Below are 21,252 nucleotides of genomic sequence, written 5' to 3'. Positions count from 1 at the left end.
AATGTGATGATAAATGTTGGGATGAGAAGAGGAAAATTTATTTTCTCAGTTAGTTATAATGTGTTTATTTGCTGAGAAATTTTTTGTGAGAAAATCCACTTTCTAGTGTTTGTTTTGCAAGAAAATTTATAGGAGAAAAATCATGTTAAACTAAAAAAAAAAACATGTAATTTACTTTTATGACAACTTGCACCCCCAAATGTATGACACATATGATTGAACTTGCCACGTGGCATGATAGTTTTATTAAACTTGCTCATTCAAAAATTTTACTTAAAAAGAATAAGAAATGCTTAATTATTTGTACCTGCTCGTTCATCATAGAATTTGTTCATAGGTCTACTCAATGTATTCATCCATAAAAAACTTGTGCATGCATTCATAAAAAAAACTACTAAGAACTAAAATTGCTTTATTATTTGAACCTTTTGGTACATCAAAGAACTTGCATTCAATAACCTATTTCATTCAAAAAGTCATACATACATCAATAAATCATTTGAATTTGTCTTTAACTTGTAATTAGTTCATCAATGCCAATAGTTCAACCTATTCATTCCATGTAGTCATAATCATCCATATACCAATAAATCCATTGTGGTAAAATATAACCATTCATTCCACCTAGTACAAATAGATTGACCATCGCAAAAAAAAGGGACAACAATCAAATTGCCAATGCATCCCCAAAAAATATACAAAATGGACGCAAATGCTCAACCATCAAAACAAGTTTTTGTCATATATAATTAGTACCTAGTTTGTTAATAAATGTGAGTTATAATAGTTTAAGTCTTTTATCCATTCCTTCAATATGGAGGCCCTAACTTCATTTGAAGCCATGCCTTCCTCAAATTTGGCTCCACTCCGTAAAATGTCATAACTCGACTTTCAGACTCAGCTAAGAAGTCATATGCTTTCATAAAAAATGCCACTGAACATGCTTCTAGGCTCATAACATCAGCATACACCTTTTCCTTGCTAAATAAACCAAATCCTCTCTCAACTACAGATGCAAGTTTCCCGAGATGTGTAGCAATGTCTTGCACTTGTTCAACAACAATTGAAGCATATGACTTCCGTTTTCCTAAAATTCTTCCTTCTACAAAACTATTTCCCTCCACCGGCTTTGCTTGAAAGTTAGGATTTCCAGAATTCTTAGCCTCATCAATGTCTTCAAACACATGCTCAACATTCCGTGTTGCATTAGCGGTAGTTGCAGAAATTGCATCTTGCTTATTTAGCTCATTGGCTGTAAAGGCACCATTTCCTGTCACTTGATCATTTTCACATACCAATGCCAATAGGTCATAGTTTGGAATGCTTTTTCATCTAAACTGCTTTGCCTCTGGATGTGCCTTCTCATTTACCATGGGAGTTCCATAATAAGTCACCTTCTGTACTAATAAGTCATCTTTCGTATAATTTGTAAACCAAGTGTTTAAAGTATAAGTGTTGTTAATCTATTTTACCTCAATATATGTAGCCCAAACATCAGGTGTTGCATCTATTGTCTTGGTTGAATCATTCCACGCAAAGCCACTTTGATTCAAAATGTTTTTTAATATTGCAAAATTTCGCTTGATTGTTTTCAGCCTATTTTGTATGTGCCCTTGAGTACATTCAACTGAAAACTTAGTGCTAATAGCACGTGCCGCTGCAGTGTAAGCCGATGATTTGAAACTTTTGTCAACCTTGTTTTCAAGGTTGACCTGTTCAGTAAGTGTGTCAATGAGTAAATTATCCATGTCTTGTGTCCAATTCATATTTGTTTTTCTAGTCTTGTTTTCAGGCTGAAAGCTAGAAGAGTCTATTTCTGTTTCATGCCAATCAAATGAACAATGCAAATAAACAATATATATCCATAACACTAATTAATACAAGGTATTTTTGTATAAATAGCAATAGGCAATTAATAAAATCAAACATCATAATCAGTTAAAGAAGTAAGTGCACACAGAAAAAAAGTTATATTAGAAAGAAAGAGTTAAACAACATGAAGAAATTAATGTCGAGTCCTAGATCGATATAAGACATAATCCACCCACATTTGGGTAGTTATTTCTTCTCTGAGACGAAATCCTTCCCTTGATTGTTCATTTCTACTAGCTCGTTGAGATAGTTGGGAGATTTGTGTATTGTCTGCTCTATCATCATTTAAATCATCAATTCATGCATCATCCTCAGTATCAACTGCTTCTCGATCATACTGACGCATGATGAAAACATACGGATCCACACCCATGACATGGTTGTGTAAGAAGCAGCATGCAGACACAATCTTCACCTGTGACTTAAAAATGTAATGTTGCTGAGATACCAAGATTGGAAAACATTTCTTCAATATCCCAAAGATCCGTTCAACGACATTTCTAAGTGATCAGTGTCGAAGGTTGAACAGTTCTTTTGGGTTCTCAGGTTGATGTGCACCCCATTCCTTTAGATGGTATCGTGTGTTTCGATATGGTGTAATGAACCCCGTCTTTAGTGAAAATCCTGCGTCTACAAGATAATATTTACTTATTTAAATTATAAAAAGTTAGAAAACACGTACATACTTACCTATTAAATAAAAATGTCTCTTGTGAGAGTTTATTACTACCTTGAGGGACTTCTAGTTTATACTCTCTCTTCAGAGCATTGTTAAGTATGTGAGAATCTGATGCGGCACCCTCCCAACCAGGTAATACATATGTGAACCACAAATTAAAAGTGCATGCAGCAATGATATTTTGTGTGGGATAAGATTTACGACCTCAAAACCTAGCAACATCAGTAGAAGGGACTTTCACAGGGAGGTGTGAGCCATGGCCTATCAAATTTGATACACAATACTAGATTGGTCTTCTTCTTGTTTTAAGTATACTGGTATTAATTTGATCCATGGCCTATCAAATTAATGTGTTCTCAGGTTTACTAGATGGGTCTTCTTCTTGTTTTAAGTATACTAGTATTTATTTTTTGAACTCATCATAAAGGCCAGCCAATACCCAACAATCCCATTTTCCCCTTTTTTTGATCAATGCCCCATTTTCCCCATTGAACAACCATCCTTTTTATTGGTAAAAAAAATCAAAGAATTCATTAAAAATAGATGCCAATTAACAACCCTTAAAAATATACATGATGGCATTATGATTACGGGACTACATGAATGTCATCATCATTCAAAAAAAATGCCATCATCATTCAAACCATATCATTCATCTCCATAAACTACAATCAGTGAAAAGCCTCTCCTAGGGATGGTTGTATTGCTTTGGTCTTTTGATTAATAAAGTTTTCTTCATTGAATGGAGAAGGGGAAAAACCAAGACACCACAAATAAGGACAAGAAATTCAACAAAACATCATCATAAAACCATAACACAACATGCTGGTCAGCAAATTGCTTTGGTAAAGAAGAAAAAGAGAGATTTGAAACAAAAAAAAAAAGATAGAAACAACCCTGCTATGCTAACTTGATACCTAACAAACCTCTTTGCAAAGAGTAAAATAATGACTTTTCTGACACCCTCCCCACCCTCCACCCCCCACCCCCCAATTTGAGTCTACCAGAAACCAAATTAGCATATCATGGAATCTAACAAAACTAAGGATTCAACCTGGATGCCAAGTTACAATTTTGATAAAGGGGCAACCATTCAAAAATAAAATAAGTTATTTCACTAAAGATACGATTGCAAAATAAAGCAACACAAAAGAAAATGAAAGGGCTCATAAGGTGTAGAAGATAGATTCAATGAAAAACCATCATCTTGAGTCTTGAGTTGACTTGAACTTCCAAACACTTGTATTTGTAAGGCACCAATGGCAGCTATCTAGCAAGCTGAGTGAGGTAACGCAATTATTGGGCACATGCAAGTCTGTTTTGAGACAGATAATTAGAGGCTTAAACTCCACTGCTGGTGTGCTAACAAGGTCTGGAGTGAACAGAGGAAGGATGCACAACACATCCTCATTGCCTTAGATCACATGTATAGAATATTCTCTTTTTGCTGTTTTTGTCTAGCTATCATGGAGTAATTGTGTTTCAATATGATGTCCATATTGTATATCTTTTCCGTGCCTTAAAAACCATATTTTAATTAATAAAATCTTCTATTTTTATAAATAATTAATACAATCTTCTTTAACCTATACTGCTAAAAAGAGTGTTTCAAATATAATTAGTTTCCAAATTCTCATAACTGATGACCCAATTTAAGACTAAAATGGTCACCATAAAAGGAATACCTAGTCATCATTACAACTGTTCTCTTAGGACCCACTACCAAAGTACCGACCCAAAAACCATCTCACAGGCAATGGGTTTTTATAATAAAAAATTATAAATCCCAGGGTAGTTCCCAAGGTTTTATAGTAATTAGCAGTAATCTTTGACTAATAATCACCACAATCTTCATGAAATAAGTATAATCCTCATATAAAAACATAAAAAAATCAACATACCTATTATAATAATTCCTTGGTTGCTCTTGTTTTATTAGTAGTAAAGAAGATATAAGCACCGAGCCCTTGTTTGTTAGTATTAGTAAATAACAATAATAATTCCTAGGTTTCTCTTGTGTTCTCACTGGATAAATTCTTCAATTTCTTTTTAGAAATATTAAAGGCCTCAAAACAATTTGAGTGTCGATTGAACCCAAACAAATAAGAAATAATAAAAATGTAATTAGTATTGAGTAGTGAAGAGGATTAGAAGAGTGAAAAATGGGTTTTATTCTTCCTTCCATATTGAGTAGGCTTTTCATTATCAAACATATTCCTTCTGTGTCAATGGATCGGATTTGGGCTGGATCCATCCAAATCGAAATCAACTTGAAAGGGTAAGATGGACCAAGAAGACATTGAATTGGATTAGTCCAAACTTAATGGCCCAAAGTATTTATTGGATTGGATTGGGACTAGATGGGATTTAGCCAATATCTGATCAATTGACTCAATTGATAGAAGATAAGAATACAGGTGTCAATCGACCAAGTTCTCGTGTACTCATAGAGAACATGTGTTTCCAGGTGGGGAAATGATAAGGATGCAAGGGCTAGGGAAATGGGGAAATTTATGTCTTTATATTGCTGGGCAGCAGAGGAAGCACTTCTGATCTCCAAATGGTGTTATCCTTAGTTTCAGTTGGCTTGACTTGGATTTAACTTTAGATGTTTTTTCTTTTTTTGTGTTCCAGGGGCATCAAGGGTTGGGGACAAAGGGTCCAGGTGAGGTCCACTGACCTTACCATTGAGAGGTGCAGAGTGACCATCCCAGCTAGTGGTAATGGGTCATTGGCAGTTCATGAGCTGTTAAGAGTCCTTGCCTCCTTTTCGATTGGTCCATTGGGTCAAGCCAATGGCCCATTATTCATCATAAAGAAAATATGAGATTTTAGAATCCCATCAAAAGTGCAAAAACATACCAATGCTCCATTATTCATCATGCAATCAAGGAACATTACTTCCAGAAAGAAATTAAAAAAAAATGCAAAATGGCAGAGCTCATTCCAAATAAGAACGACCAAACCCAACGCCCTTGCATAACCCAGCTAAACCGAAAACAAGAAAGAAAAAAAAAAAAAAAACTTCCGGAGCACGATTACATATCACAGGAAGAGAGAAAAAACAAAACCCAAATATCTTATACTTGCAATAAAATGAATCCAAACCCAAATATCTCCCATCGATTTCATAAACAAGCACCGTATATCATCACAACTCAAACCATTAAAAATACTCTAAGCACATGAATAATTTCTAACTACATTTAACCTTCTAACATATTCAAAATCCCCATTTCTACTTATAATCATCAAAATCCCTATTTCTTCGATTCAAAGAGAGAAGATGGTTTTTCTATCTTAAAATTTTGGATCGGATCAACAATGACATCAGAAAGAAAACACACATCGCTGAGAAGGGGCGGTGTTCAGCCTTCCGCTGTTCCTACTAGAGAGAGAACTGTTCGCTGAGAAGGGGCGGTGTTCAGCCTTCTGCTGTTCCTGCTCGGATCAACAAAGACATCAAAAAGAAAACACATTTCACTGAGCAAGAACCATGGACCGAAAAACAACAAAAAAGGGTAGAACAGGACCGCTAGAGAGAGAGATTCATGGATCTTGTGTTACGTTCCACAGAGATGACCGGAGAAGCTACCGGAGATATGGCTGTTGGATTGCTACTTCGAAGGGGAGAGGAGATTGTCGACTTCTTGCTCTGACAAACCCGAGCAATTTTCTTAGCCTTTTCTTTTCTCACCGGGGTCGCACCAAAACAGTGCGACTGCAACCCCGCTCACTAAATTTTGGGATCCCGCATCCCTCTTGTTTCTCATCCCAAAATACTGTTTACCAGTAAACAAACACAAGAAAGGGAGAATCATTTGGGAATATTCCCTTTTCTCATCCCTTTCTCAACAATCAAACAGACCTAAGGCTGTGTTTGATTTGAAGGAAAAAGTAAGGAAAAGAAAGGAGAGATAAAGAAACTCATACAAGGTTTGTAAAGGTTTTTCTACCTTTTCCTTCCTTTCCCTACTTTCTCCTTTAAACCAAAGATATCCTAACAGAAATTATAAAGTACACAGGTTGCTGTCCTCATTATTGTCGTCGGAATTGTAATCGCCGTCTAAACTGTTCTATTCAAATGGTCGCTGTCGTCCACTGCCGGAGTTCATGGTTCACAGTTCAGGGAGGAGGGTATAAGGGTTTTCAAAGATAGTCGGTTTTCTGGAGAAGAAAGAGACCTGTGTCATCGGTGTTAGAACTCAATGACAGGTCTTAAAATAATTGAAATCTCATTTGGAGTCCAAGACTGCCATTAGTCTGGACTCTCGTTACTTTTTCAATTAAGAGTTAAAGAGTCTGGGCTGCTGCGTGGAGACCTTTTATCGGTGGGGGCTAGCAAGATGCTAGTCCAAGGGATTAACAGATGCAGACTCCTTTTGTTGCTATTAAACGGTCCGATGGATGACGACGTCATGCTTCCGTTGTGGGTGATGGATTGGTTTTTCAGATTCCGTTTTTTTTTTTTTCTTTTTTGCTTTAGATAAAATACAAAAACCTCTCCTGAATTTTAGAATTTTCTGACAATAATAAAATCCTGGCCTTTAGTTTCATTTTAGGGTGTTTTTTAAGCTTCTGATCCTTTGAGTTACAGACTGAAAAAGGTCTAAACTAATATTTACCGACATTGAAACAAAAAAGATGAGGTATGAATAAAAGGCGAGAGAAATGGAGGGCAAGATTGGGAGTTTGAACGAACACCAAGCAATCAATGCAAATTGTCCATCATTTTTTAGAAGCAATGGCTCTCCCACCTTCTTCTCCTTCTTATCCAATTTCATGAACTAGGTTACATCAAAACCCACCAATTGCCTAGTAATCAAACTATTATTATTGTCTCTTCAATGGCAGACGAGCTTCAAGAACAAATCCTTTTCTTGTAGAATTACAGAAGAAAAATTCAAAGAAATGCCAAGTGGGGAAGCTAAAGAGGAAGAAGGGAAGATAAGCACAACATCTGATTGTGCAGTGAGACCAGATAACTCATCATCCGTAGCGTCCTTCTTGATACGAATGACAACAAGATCACTCATTGCAATTGGAAGAAAACACGAAGAAGAGGAGGAAGGCCGCTTGCTCTTATAATTTTGGTAGCCTTTGGAATTTTCAGCGAGCCATATTTTGAGGAGTCTGGTCTTGGGTGGAGGTAGAAAATTATAAAGTGGGTTCGAAAGTGCTAAGAGTGAAGACGAGGAGAGTAAAGAAGACTATATGAGCACAAATGGACATTGTCGGTTGAGCTTTGTTGATGAGGAGGTTATTACTATTGATGTAGTCGTTTCTGGTCACGTACCAATTTTTTTGTGATATATCAATTTTTTGGCTAAGTACTTCGTCATCTGACATGCTCCCAGGAAACCTGTGACTTAGAGGATGATGGAGCTCCCTGGTGGTGAACTGCCTGGTGGTGAGCTACTTGGTAGCAAGCTCCCTGGTGGTGAGATACCTTGATGAGCTGCTGGGTGCGCTGCCTTGGTGGCGAGCTCCTTAGTGTAGTGCAACCCAACTGCCATCTGCATGAGATAATCTGCTCCTCTCTGTAGACGGCGGGAGCCGAGGAACCTGCGAGAACTGAATCAGAGGACCCCGGGGGTGTTTATCCGGCGAGGCCACTCCGATGCTTAAGTTAGCACTCTGATAGTAGAGAGCTTGAAGATGATATTAGAGAAATGAGAGAGCTAGAGAGCAGGGGTTACCTCCTTTCTTCCTCTCCCTCCCCTCTGGGGGGTCGGAGCTCTTATATAGCGGTGTTCTGACAGATCTGGCGTAACCACCTCTGATTCTCTGCCGCAGCCGTTACTTGCTAGGGCTGAGCTAGTGGGCGTAGGTAACCGTTGCAGAGTACGGCCCTGCCAGACAAGGGACATCTCTCAAGGCTGGCAGGCATGATGCCGCCTAGCGAGAGACGTGGGTGCATGTCTCTAGATTTGGTAGGTACGGTTGTCAGGTAGGAAATCTTCCTGCAATACGCCAAGCTGCTTTGCAACAAGCTACCTTGCACCGAGCTACTTTTCACCAAACTGCTTTTCACCGAGCTGTCGATAATGTGCCGAGGTGCTTCCACCCGAGCTGTTTGTAAGATGCCAGGCTGCCTATAAGTGGCCATCTGCTTGTGGCGAGCTACCTGTAGGGAGCTGGCTGTAAGTGGTGAGCTACCTGTGGCGAACTGCCTATGTCGAGCTGCTTGTAAGTGGCGAACTGCCTGCAAGTGGTGAACTGTCTACTTGTCAAGAGACTGCACTTAGTTAGCATGAGGTGCTAGGTGTCATAATTTCACTGGAGGGCCAAATCCGCCCTCATCAACTACCATATCTACTGTAACCAAAAGATTTGAAGGATGAAGAGATGGGCAGTTTTTTCTTCTTGTGAATGTATCTGTTGTGGTCATTGCCATTGTCGTCGTTTGGGAAGAACACCAAGAGAAGACCCAAACCCCAGCTTTGGTTGTTGCTCTTGGCCTCAATAGAGATGCCCATCTCTGTCATTAACCTCCTCATTAGCAAAACAAAACAGCAGTGTACATAGATCCCAAGGACAATTTAGTGAATCCTTTATGGGTTCAGCATCCTGCATCCTTACAACAACGATAATAATTTGGTAGCAGCATTGTTGGCATTAGAGAAAGAGTGATGTGGCCCAAGAGAGATCCCAGTTGCCACAGCATTGTAGGGATGGTGAGAATGGTGGTGAAGGCATGCCCAATTGTAATTGCAAAGAAGGCGAATGATGCTGAGGCGAAGAGGCAATTTGATGTTGTCGATGGATGGCAAGTTGTGCATTAACATCATTGAGTTCTTATCTAGTACTGGAGGTGGCAAATGCCAAATGATCCCCCACAACATCCATTGACTTCTCGCTCTGCTTGTTATATCTGGTACTGGAGGTGTCCAAGAGCAATTGATCCCTTTAGTTTATTTATTTTTTAATTTTTTTGGTTAAAATTTCTCCCTACACAAGAAAATCCTGAGGACGGATTATCCAGAATTAGTTGCACTATGTAAAACATCTGAGTCCCAATTCTCTAAGATGTGTTATTGCTTCAAAGACATCTACTTGGGCACATTCAGTGGCACCAAATTCAGCTACGAATCCACTACAAACAAGGCGTGTAGTGTACAACAGGTTGCATGGTTCAACGGAACTTCCTTCTCGCTGCTGCTCTTGTACGACAATGACAGAAATATCTTTGCTTATCTAGGGCTCTGCTTTATTTCTACTATAGAAGAGTAAAAATGGTAGTTTTGTTGAAGGGTTTTTACGAACACGCACACAGAGGGAGGTGGATTCCTTTCTAGTATATATGGGACTGGCGATAAGAGAACAAATGAATGGATAGGGGAGGTTTTCTACAAAACTGCAAAGTTGTAGGCATGAAAGAACGGTAATAGCAAAAGTGAAAAGCAAGAATAACAATGAAGAAATAATAGAGAGGAGAGAACAATGAGTTGAAATTGTGTGATTTCCAGCTTCTCATTAGTGTATGTATTTATAGTACAAGTGTTAGAGTTCGATTAGGAGAATGATTGCACACTCCTAATCATAATACAAATCCTTTGTGATACTACAAATCCTAGAGCCTTCTCTAGATTAATCTCCTACTAGCTTGGGTTAGTCCTTATCCCTTGGAGTTGGATCCTTTTCCTTAACACACCCCCTCAAACTTGACGTTGATGAAGAAACGTTAAGTTTTCTGTGGAGAAGTGCATGACAAGAAGATGAGAGACCCTTGGTAAATATATCAACAATTTGATCCTCAGTATGGAGATGACAAACAAGAATCTGGCCAGACATCACCCGTTCCCTAATGAAGTGGAAATCAATCTCCACATGTTTGGTACGTCCATGATAAATGGGGTTGGCGGCGAGGTATGTGGCACTAGTGTTGTCACAAAACAATGTAGGGGTGAGGAGAGAGAAACACTGAATTCTTTAAGTAAGGATTGTAACCATACTACCTCTAAAACAACCTCAGCAAGAGCTTGAAATCCAGATTCAACACTAGATTGTGCAACTGTAGCTTGTTTGCGGGCCCTCCAAGAGATCATATTTGGGCCAAAATACACTGCATACCCTCCAATAGATTTTCTATCGTCCTGACTTCCTGCCCAATCTGCACCATTGAAGGCCGAAAGTGTGAGATGAGCACCTAGCCGAAAATGAAGTCCCATGTCAATTATTCTTTGAGATATTGAAGAATTCTTTTAACAAAGGTCCAATGTGTGTCAGTGGGGTTTTGGAGGAATTGACAGGCACGATTAACTGCAAATGCAATATTGGGTTGAGTCAATGTGGCATACTGAAGTGCTCCCACAATGCTTTGATACTCAGAAGAGTCAGATAAGGGGGTGCCATCGAACTTGGAAAGCTTCTCATTGAGAGCAACTGGTATAGAAACGGGCTTTACTCCATCTAGATTGCACCGGCAGAGAAAGTGTTTGAAAAACACGTGGAAAGCATGGGACTCCGGCTTATACCTGATTGGACCTAAGTGCAAGTGGGAGTTGTTGGACAGTTTTGTATGCCCTTAGCTTCAATCAGAATGGTGTACATTATGAGTTTATTGTAAATGAATAAAAGTACATATTTGATTCATATTCCCTTGGTATGTTTCTGTGTAATACCCTTAAACTGGACACTTAATGAGACTCGTGTTAGTTTAGAATGTTCACAGCCAGTGGGTCGGTCTAGGGAGACCTATCCTGATAAGGCTGACACTGATGTGCCACAAAGTCGGTTGGGGTGGTCTGTCTCAGCTACCGGGGTGAGACCCTAGGCACATGCAGTGTAGGATCAATTGAATCTTTGAACCGGACCAGATTTCCAGTATTGCCCTGGACCTTGGAGATTAATGGGCAAAACTGGAAAGTTACACCCAACCCCTAGACTCGATTATGATACTACACTAGGTGTCGGATTGGGCTGTCTTTGATGTACCAATCAGTGAGATCCTTAGCGGGAGTCAAAACTTGGGTATGTTGGGACAGTCTGAGAATTCATCTGAGTGGGTGATCATAGTGACAGGATCAGCCCCTTTGTCGGACAAAGGTAATGATCGGGGATGGACTCTCTCTGATGGAAACCAAGACTGATTTCAATCGTTGAGATTTGTTTTGCAAAATATATTTTATATGAGATATAAAAGTATATATATTATGGTTTCTAAAATGTTTGCAAAATGTTTTAATTCCCGGGATCCATATAAATAGAGAGTGCAACATTGTTCCTTGTAGCCGAGGGAGAGGTCATCTCTTATCGGGCAGTGTTTGATCATTATGGGCTGAGAGGTTGAGTGTAGGACCATTGAGGATAATACCTGATGGGCTAATCTTGCATCTGCCCACAGTCCCTGGGTGTTACAAGGTGGCTTGGCCCAGGGACCACTTAGGGTAAGTGTTGGGCCCATAGAGCCCATTTGATGGGTTTTAGGGGGTGCACTGTCCATAACAGTGTATTTGGCCAGACCTTGTAACAAAGGCTGGGCTGAACCCATGTGGCTGATGTGTAGATCAATGCTTGAGTCCCACGCCATACAAGGAAGCCCAACTGGGTAGCAGTTAGGAAAGCTAAGTGAGCACTGGACCTTAATGGGCATAAAGCCCATTTCGAAATGGGCTATTTAATTAGTTAAATATGGGGCGAATTTTGAGATGGATTAGCAGATAGGATAGGGTCTTAACCCTATCCACTTAGAGAGTCCAGATCTAAATGTGATTTGAATCTGGAAACATCCTAATAAGATTAGGAGAAGGCTGATCTAATCTGTAGATAAGATAAGGGCTTATCCTTATCACATAAAGGGATGTCTGATCCAAATATGATTTGGATCAACAACTCCTAATTGGATTGGGAGCTGATCCTTTAGGGTTACAAAAGAAGGAAGGGGCGGCAACCTTTAGAAGACACATATTCACATCCTCTCTAGTGCTGAAATCACAAAAGAAAGAATCAAGCAACCTTGCAGAATTCTTTCTTGCCGCCTACCTTGCCAGTTCGATCTCCAATTCAGTGGGAGAAGTCAAGATTTGATCTTGATATTAGTTCTTTGTGAAAGGACTGATAGGAAGCTGTGCTTACGTGCCATCCTGCTATTTCCTGCGAAGGACTAGGTTCTTGGAGAAGAACTCTGCTGATTCTGTTCCATCTTGCACTGCGCCATCTTCAGTGGGAGCAGTGTTTGGATCCTTCATTGGGTGTGAACACCTCCATTGGGAGATATTACTTCTCCGTATCAGGTATAGTTCTCTCCTACTACTTTTGTTCAGATCTGGTTCAATTTATGGTTCAAGATTGATCATTGAAAATATAATTTTCTAAATAGGGAATTCGATTCTCAGTTGAAAGGGAGAGAAAAATTTTTAATTCGCCCAACTTATTCCGCAAGATTTGGGCGTCCATACGATGGATCTCTCATCCCTTCAAGGAAAGCATGAGTCCAGTAGAGGAGCGACTCACTTCGATCCCAAGAAAGTAATGAAGAGCACTAAGATCTTTGATAACAAAAGCATCAGCAAGTGAAGAAATTAACTGAGAAAGGAGCTGAGAGTCATTAGAGGTAACAATAATATCATCAACATATACTAGAAAGAAAATGATGGCACTTTTTTTGACTTTTAGGTGAAGAGAGAGGAGTTGGCATTAGAAGTAAACCAAAGCTTAAGTAATTGTTGACTTAGCTTCTAAAACCAAGCATAGGGTGCTTGTTTCAACCCATAAAGAGCTTTCTACAATCGACAAACATGATTGGAAAAATAAGAATGCTCGAAGCCTTTAGGTTGCTAAAGATAGACTTCCTCTTGTAAATCACCATGGAAAAAAGCATTCAAGACGTCTATTTGTTCCATTTCCCAATTGAATGTGAGAGCAAGAGATAGAATAAGCCTAATGGTAATCAGATTAACCACCTGACTGAACATCTCCCCAACATCAATGCCAGGCTACTATGAATAACCTTGCGCGAGTAATCATGCTTTGCATCATTGAATGGAAGCTTGACTAAAACTGGTAGGCTTGATGGTGGAGGTATTTAGTTGAGAGGCAAAGGTTGTAGGAAGTGGGTGCCGAGTCGAGAGATGAGCATTGGCACGACTGCTGGTAGTTTGGTAGTGGGTCACCATTGGATGGGTGCGCTGTGGTGGCACAGGTTGAGTAGTACGCAACAGAGAATCGATCGTGTGCATGTGTTGCTGAATGGGACGAGCATCAGAAGAGGATTTTGGAGCGGATGCAAGCTGTGACAAGGACTACGATGGGGAGGGTGATAACAGTTGTTCCATTGGAGAAGACATGGAGGATGGAACATGTACTGAAGTAGTAGTAGCAAAGGGAAATAATTGCATTAAAGACAACATCCCTACTTACAAAGATACGGCTAGTGGGTAAATGTAAACACCTATACCCCTTGTGTGAGGAACTATAGCCAAGAAAGACATATTGAGAGGATCAAAACTCAAGTTTATGTTTATTGTATGGTCACAAAAATGGATAACAAGAACACCCAAAAACTTTTAAGTGAGAGTAGTCAGGGGATCGTCCAAATAATTTGGCATAAGGGGAGATATTAGAAAGTATTGGTGTAGGCATCCTGTTGATAAGGAAAGTAGTAGTCTAGACAGTATCATCCCAATGGGAGAGAGGCATAGAAGCATGAGACAATAGAGGAAGAGTAGTCTCAATGATGTGACGATGTTTCCTCTTAGGAGCCCCATTTTGTGTATGTGAATGGGGGCAGGAAACATGATGAGTTATACCATGTTGAGCTAGATAGGATGAGAGTGAATGATACTCACCACCCTAGCCAGATTGAGATTGTTTGATTTTAGAAGAAAGCAATCTTTCAACATGTAATTGAAATTGAATAAATGTTGGCAATGCATTAAACTTATTAGCAATAGGAAAGAGCCAAATGAACTTACTGATGAAGGATGATTTGACCCGACCTATGAAACGGTGACACGTGGACACTGACTCAGCGTAAGCAACAGCTCAGCATTGTGGCCCAGTACAACTAGGTAATGGGCCCATAAAGCAGCTCGCTACATCGTAGCGCGCTAAAGGAGGAGCTCACCACAACGCGAGCTCCGGGTTCCCCGAGCTACCTCTAAAGGGATATTCCGAGGCAACTCTAACTTGCGAGCTAAGAAAACCAGCTCGCTCGAGCTCCCAAACAGACAAGTCATCCCGAGGACCAATTCTACTAAGGGTACTCCTGAAGTATTCCAAGCTCGCTGCAAAGTAGCTCGCGAATGGGTCGCACGAGCATTCCTCAGGAAGCTTCTATTTAACAGGCTGTACAGTCAGACTGCGCCACGTCCCTAACTGACGGTGCAGTTCCTATCCTTTCGACAGTCTGCGCCCACGTCTCTTAGTAGGCGGAGGCGTGCCTATCACTTTGGGGACGTGTCACTCGCCCGGGCAAGGGGCACATCCCAACGGCCACCTGCGCAGCCCTGGCAGGTAACGGCTGTGGCAGGGGCTCAGTGGCAATTATGCCCGATCTCACAAGAGCGCCCCTATAAAAGCCCTCAGGGCAGAGGAGAAACGACTTCTGGAAAAACAAACCTCTAATCTCTCGGATATAGTGATAAAGCGCGACCTCCACTCTTAGCCTTTGTTTTTCTCTTTACTTCCTATACATAGTACTAACTTAAGCATCGGAGTATTCCCACCGGGTAAATCCCCGGCAATCCTTCCTTTCGTCTTCTTAGGTGTCGTTTGTTGCCAACAAGGAGCCAGTCAGCAGTCAGCTAGGAGTGCCCGGATTGCACTCATTTGGCGCCGTCTGTGGGAACACGCCACAGAAAGCTAAGTTCTCATCCTACAAAAGCTAAGTTCTCGTCCTACAAAAGCTAAGTTCTCATCTTACAAAAGCTAAGTCCTCTTCTCCTAGAAAGCTAAGTCATCACTTTTTAGAAATTAAAGCTCTCGCTCTATAGTTTACATTTTTTATGAACTCAAAGACTATGCAGGGAGCTAACAGACTAAGTAACTTTACTTTCAATTCGGATAAAGCCTCATCAGTCCTCTCCGCAAGGTCCCCCCTATAGAGATGAGTTCTTCGTAGCTTCCGCGGGAGTTGGCGGCCAACGGACTACATAGGCGCCCTTACCGGTCGAGCCTTCTAAGGCTCCCGTGTGAGCTGGCGACCTAAAGTTAGTAGTGCTGCCCCCGAAGGTCGAGCTCCTAGTAGCTTCTTGTAGGAGTGCGTGACCGGCATTACAAAGCTGATGCAGCGCAATCATAGCTCTAAGGCACCCACCTGGTCGGTTTGGCACCTCACTGGTAGTTCGGCACCTGGTCAGCTCGGAACCTCGCAGGTAGCTCGGCACCTGGTCAGCTCGGCACCTCCCTGGTAGCTCGGCACCTCGCAGGCAGCTCAGCACCTGGTCAGTTCGGCACCTCACAAGCAAAGCCTACGGGCCACATTACTACTTAAGACCCACTCGCCTCTTCGGTACGGGCAAAGTCAAAGAAGAGTGGACTACGAGTCGCTCCCAAAGCCTACGGGCCACATTACTGCTTAAGACCCAGTCGCCTCTTCGACATGGGCAAAGTCAAGAAGAGTGGACTACGAGTCGCTCCCAAAGCCTACGGGCCTCACTATTGCTAAATACCTAGTCGCTTCCTCAGCATGAGCAAAATCAGCAAAAGTGAACTATAAGTTGCCCCAAGAGCCTAAGGGCTACACTACTGAACTGGCGGAGACCTCCTCACTTTACAGGCAGCTCGCCACATACAGGCAACTCCCAAAGCCTAAGGAATTGGATCAGCAGTTACTAGCTCGTCGACTTACGGGCCAAAAGAAGAAATCTACTCCCTTCGCTGAGTTACTCTTAGCTTGGGAGTGGGGGGCAAATGATGAGGGCGGATTTGGCCCTCCAATGAAATTGTGACACCTGGCACCTCATGCAAACCAAGTGCAGCCTCTTGACGACTAGGCAACTCGGGTAGCTCGGCATAGGCAGCTCGGTACAGCTCGGGCAGCTCGGCATAGGCAGCTCGGTATAGCTAGGGCAGCTCAGCATAGGCAGCTGGCCACTCTGCAGTCAGCCTGGTGTCTTACAAAGAGCTCGCCACTTAGGGGCAGCTCGACACTTACAGGTAGCTCGGCATAGGCAGCTGGCCACAGGCAGCTGGCCACTCCATAGGCAGCCTGGCGTCTTACGAAGAGCTCGCCACTTAGGGGCAGTTCGGCACTTACAGGCAGCCCGACACTTAGGGGTAGCTCGGCGTATCGCAGGAAGATCTCCTGCCTGACAACTGTACCTGACAGATCCGGAGACCTGCGCCCACGTCTCTCGCTAGGCGGCACCGTGCCTGCTAGTCCTGAGAGCTGTCCCTTGACTGGTAGAGCCGTACTCTGTAACAGCCGCCTGCACCCGCCACCTCGGCTCTGATAGTAACGGCTGCAGCAGAGAGACAGAGGCGGTTATGCCTAACTTGACAGAGGCTGTTACGCCTGATTTGACAGGACACCACTATATAAGGACTCCGACCCCCAAAGACAAGGGGGAGAGAATGAAAAAGTGGAGGTAATGCTTGCTCTCTAGCTCTCTCATTTCTCTCAAAGCTCCCTACAATCAGAATGCTAACTTAGGCATCGGAGAGTCCCCGCCGGGAAAATACCCCCGGGTCCTCTGATTCATTTCTCGTAGGTCCTTCAGCTCCCGCCACCGACAAAGGAGAGGAGATCACCTCATGCAAATGGAAGCCAAGTAGCTCTCCACCAGGGAGCTCGTCACCAGGTAGCTCTCCACCAGGGAGCTCGTCACCAGGTAGCTCTCCACCAGGGAGCTCGTCACCAAGTAGCTCTCCACCAGGGAGCTCGTCACCAAGTAGCTCTCCACCAGGGAGCTTGTCACAAAGTAGCTCTCCACCAGGGAGCTCGTCACCAGGTAGTCTCCACCAGGGAGCTCGTCACCAAGTAGCTCACCACTAGGGAGCTTGTCACCAGGTAGCTCTCCACCAGGGAGCTCGTCACTAGGTAGCTCTCCACCAGGGAGTTCGCCACCAAGTAGCTCTCCACCAGGGAGCTCGTCACCAGGTAGCTCTCCACCAGGGAGCTCGTCACCAGGTAGCTCTCCACCAGGTAGCTCTCCATCAGGGAGCTCGTCACTAGGTAGCTCTCCACCAGGGAGCTCGTCACCAGGTAGCTCTCCACCAGGGAGCTCGTCACCAGGTAGCTCTCCACCAGGGAGCTCGTCACCAAGTAGCTCACCACCAGGGAGCTCGTCACCAGGTAGCTCTCCACCAGGTAGCTCACCACTAGGGATTCGCCACCAAGTAGCTCATCACCAGGCAGTTCGCCACCAGGGAGCTCCATCATCCTCTGAGTCACAGGCCACCTGGGAACAGGTCAAATGACGAGGTACTTAGCCAAAAAGGTGGTACATCACAAAAAAAATTGGTACGTGATCAGAAACGATTACATCACTTACTATAGTCATCTATGAACAAAATATAATATCTATAACCATTAACAGAAGGTTTAGGGGAAGGGGAAGGTCCCCAAATATTTGAGTAAATTAAATCTAGTGGTTTTTGTGAGGGGATATGAGAATTTTTGTGTGGAAGCCGATGGCTCTTTGAAAGCTTACAATCATGACAAAAAGAACTAGACAATGAACCATTAACCGGAAGTTGAAAATTAGACAAAACATGCTGAACAACTCTAAAAGCTGGATGACCAAGTCTTGAATGCAGAAGGGTGTTCCCCAAGGATCGATCCTTAACAAGAAAGAAAGAGGGATGAAATTCAAAGAAGCAATCATTATCTTGAGCAAGCTAGTTTACAGAAAAAATTTTTGGCAATGTTAGGAACATGAAAAATAACTTTTAGATTAAATAGCCGATCATTATAAGTAAAGGATGAGTTATCAACATGTGCAATAAACAAACCTGTTCCATTCCCAATGTGAATCTCATCTGAACCATTGTACTCTAAACGAGTTTGCAGATTATTCAAGTCTGGCGTGAAATGATTTGCGGCACCAGTGTGTGGATACCATGCTGGATCGAAAGTACTAGGCGCACCCCCTGCTTGATACGCATTATAGAGAGGTTGACTTTGCTCACCGGTGTATGAGATATCAAATCTTTTGTTGCAGTTGAGTACATGATGAATAGGTTTGTTACATAGTTGGCATCTCAATTCACCATTGGAATTAGGAGGTCTGAAATTTTGATAATTGCCATTGTCTCTCCCTCGACCCCTGCGGTCTCTTCCTCGTCCTCTATAATTCTTAGAATAATTGGAATTATTCTGAATCTTAAATTGAGAAGGGTTACCTTGTTGGCCAAAGTTGTTGTTATTGGTGTTGGAGGGATGAGACTAAGACTTGGCAAGATTAGTTGAGGGTTGAAACAGAGATTCAACTGGAAGATGTCTCTGTTGAAGCTAGACCTCATGGTTGGAAAGAAAACCTTGTAGATCGTCCACAGTGAGAGAACTAATGTCGGGACGAGTTGTAAGAGAGGTGATAAATGAATCAAAATCCGCACCTAGTCCGCCCAATATGTGAAATAACAGACCACGAGTGGTTATGGGTTCTGATGCTGTTGCAAGTTTATCCAATAGGCACTTTGCCTTTTGTATATTCGGTGACGGAGGAATCGCCTTTCTTCAATGTCATTAATTGAAATCTCAACTGGAGAATTCTAACTGGGGAAGGGGACGCATAAGCATTCTCTAATGCTTTCCAGACTGGTGAAGTGCTTAGTCCAACAATTTGACTGATTACACTTTCAGACAAAGAGGAAATAATCCAATTGAGTATTAATTTATCAAACCTGTTACAAGTCGTGAATTCTGGGTTGATGATAGTCTTGGTTGGGTCGCTTGGATCAGGGATAAATTTTGTTGGACAAGGTAGAGATCCATCCACGATGCCTTCAATTTCATGTAGACTGAATATGGAAAGAAATTGTGCCTTCCATGAGAGATGATTGTCGCCACCGGCCAGTTTGATTGGAAGAGACTTGATGTAGAAGGTGAAGTAGAACCGAGAGAGGGAAGAACTGAACCGGTGTTGGACGATGAAGCCATTGGCTCTGGTACCATGAAAGAATGATAATAGCAAAAGTGAAAAGCAAGAATAACAATGAAGAAATAATTGAGAGGAGAGAGTGATGAGTAGAAATTGTGTGATTTCGAGCTTCTCGTTAGTGTATGTATTTATAGTACAAGTATTAGAGTTCGATTAGGAGAATGATTGCACACTCCCAATCATAATACAATAATTTGAGATAATACAAATCCTTAGAGCCTTCTCTAGATCAATCTCCTACTAGCTTGGGTTAGAATAATTTACAAAAGGGTAGAGTTGGTATTTGGAAATATTAGACTTATCAGTTTAACGTTTTCCGTCTAGGTTAGTGACGGAAGGGAGGTATTTGTCTAGTTTTTTAAAAGTTCAGGAGAAGTTTTTATTAAATTGAAACTAAAGGGGAGATTTTTATGATTGTAAGAAACTTCAGGGGAGGTTTCTACATTTTATCCTTTTACATTTTTGGTTTAGTGATGTAACTGTTTGGTCTGAATGGATCCACATGTGATATTTTAAAAATTTTAAAAATACAAAATAATTAAAATAAAAATTGCCAAAACTGTTGCCTGGATCGAACAGGTTGATAACTCAACCGCTCGGATTATCGGAACACTGACCAATTTAATGGTGAGAACATAACAGTTTGGGTTAATGGAACTAAGACCTTGACCGGTTTCTGCCAAATGTTCCGACCCTATGCGTCAATGACAGTTTTAAGACCTTGTTTTCACGCCATCCCACTACGTCCTCTCCATTAAGGTCCATTTCGGGATTATGTTTTTAGTCCAAACCCGTACGATCTGGGTCCACATCAGGCCTGCATATGAAATGGACTGGGATTGGGCTCAAAACTTATCAACGTTGATGAATGAATTTTAAGACCTAGAAAGTCCTCTGTGGTTGAGAGTGAATGAATTTTAATTGATGCTAATGGGCCATGAGCCCATGACAAAGAATTCAGTTCTGGGCCTATGATGGCAAATTTTCAATGGATTTGGTCGCCCACCATGTTGGTCTAGTTGTATTAAAAGGATCACATCAAAACATTGGATAAGGGCAAAGGGAGGGTGGACATAATTAATCTCATCTTCAGTGGATTTTGATCATTTGGTGTCTATGTTTGGATGATCTTGGTGGGGTTTTAGTTGTCTCATTTTCATTTGTTGCCCACTGGTCTGTTAGATCTCTGTTGCATTCATCTCGATAAGTCAATCTTGTGTCAGCTTCATGTAGGGCTGATTATGGGCCCATATGTTCCGGGCTCCAAAGAGAGTACAAGGGCTATGGGTCAAGATTGGGTTGATCAGGGCATAGGCCCCTCCCATCCCATTGTTGGGCCAGCGTTGGGCTTGGTAGGTCTTTTGAGTTCTTCCTCTCTTCTTTTGTTTCCCTTCTTTTCTGTCCAACATTAATGTTAATGAGTAGGGCTATAATCGGGTTGGATTTCGATTATTAAAAGACGAAATTCAAATCTGATCCAAAACCCAATAGGATTTGTGTCTTATCTTATCTGTTTGCGTAAATGGATCACCCCACATCCGAATTAATCAGATTGGTTACGTTGTTGGTACTTTGAGATTCCAGGCTGGCTGGTTGGGCTTCGGGGGTTTTAAGCCCTTGGCTTGGAATTCACATCGCCACATCGGTGCCCCACAG

General features: G+C 41.9%; 1 long non-coding RNA gene across 1 annotated transcript; it reads right to left on the bottom strand.

Moving 5' to 3' along the window:
- Positions 1-1,938: 1,938 nt before the first annotated feature.
- On the bottom strand, positions 1,939-19,684 carry LOC148803800 (uncharacterized). Its single transcript, XR_016080114.1, has 2 exons — positions 18,449-19,684; positions 1,939-10,664 (listed from the first exon to the last, which is right to left on the bottom strand). It is a non-coding gene; the product is annotated as an uncharacterized LOC148803800 (long non-coding RNA).
- Positions 19,685-21,252: the final 1,568 nt, after the last annotated feature.

Source organism: Nelumbo nucifera, chromosome 1 (genome assembly GCF_055504915.1).
Source record: "Nelumbo nucifera cultivar China Antique chromosome 1, China Antique-T2T, whole genome shotgun sequence".
NCBI lineage: Eukaryota > Viridiplantae > Streptophyta > Magnoliopsida > Proteales > Nelumbonaceae > Nelumbo > Nelumbo nucifera.
This window is presented reverse-complemented; position numbering and strand designations above follow the sequence as displayed.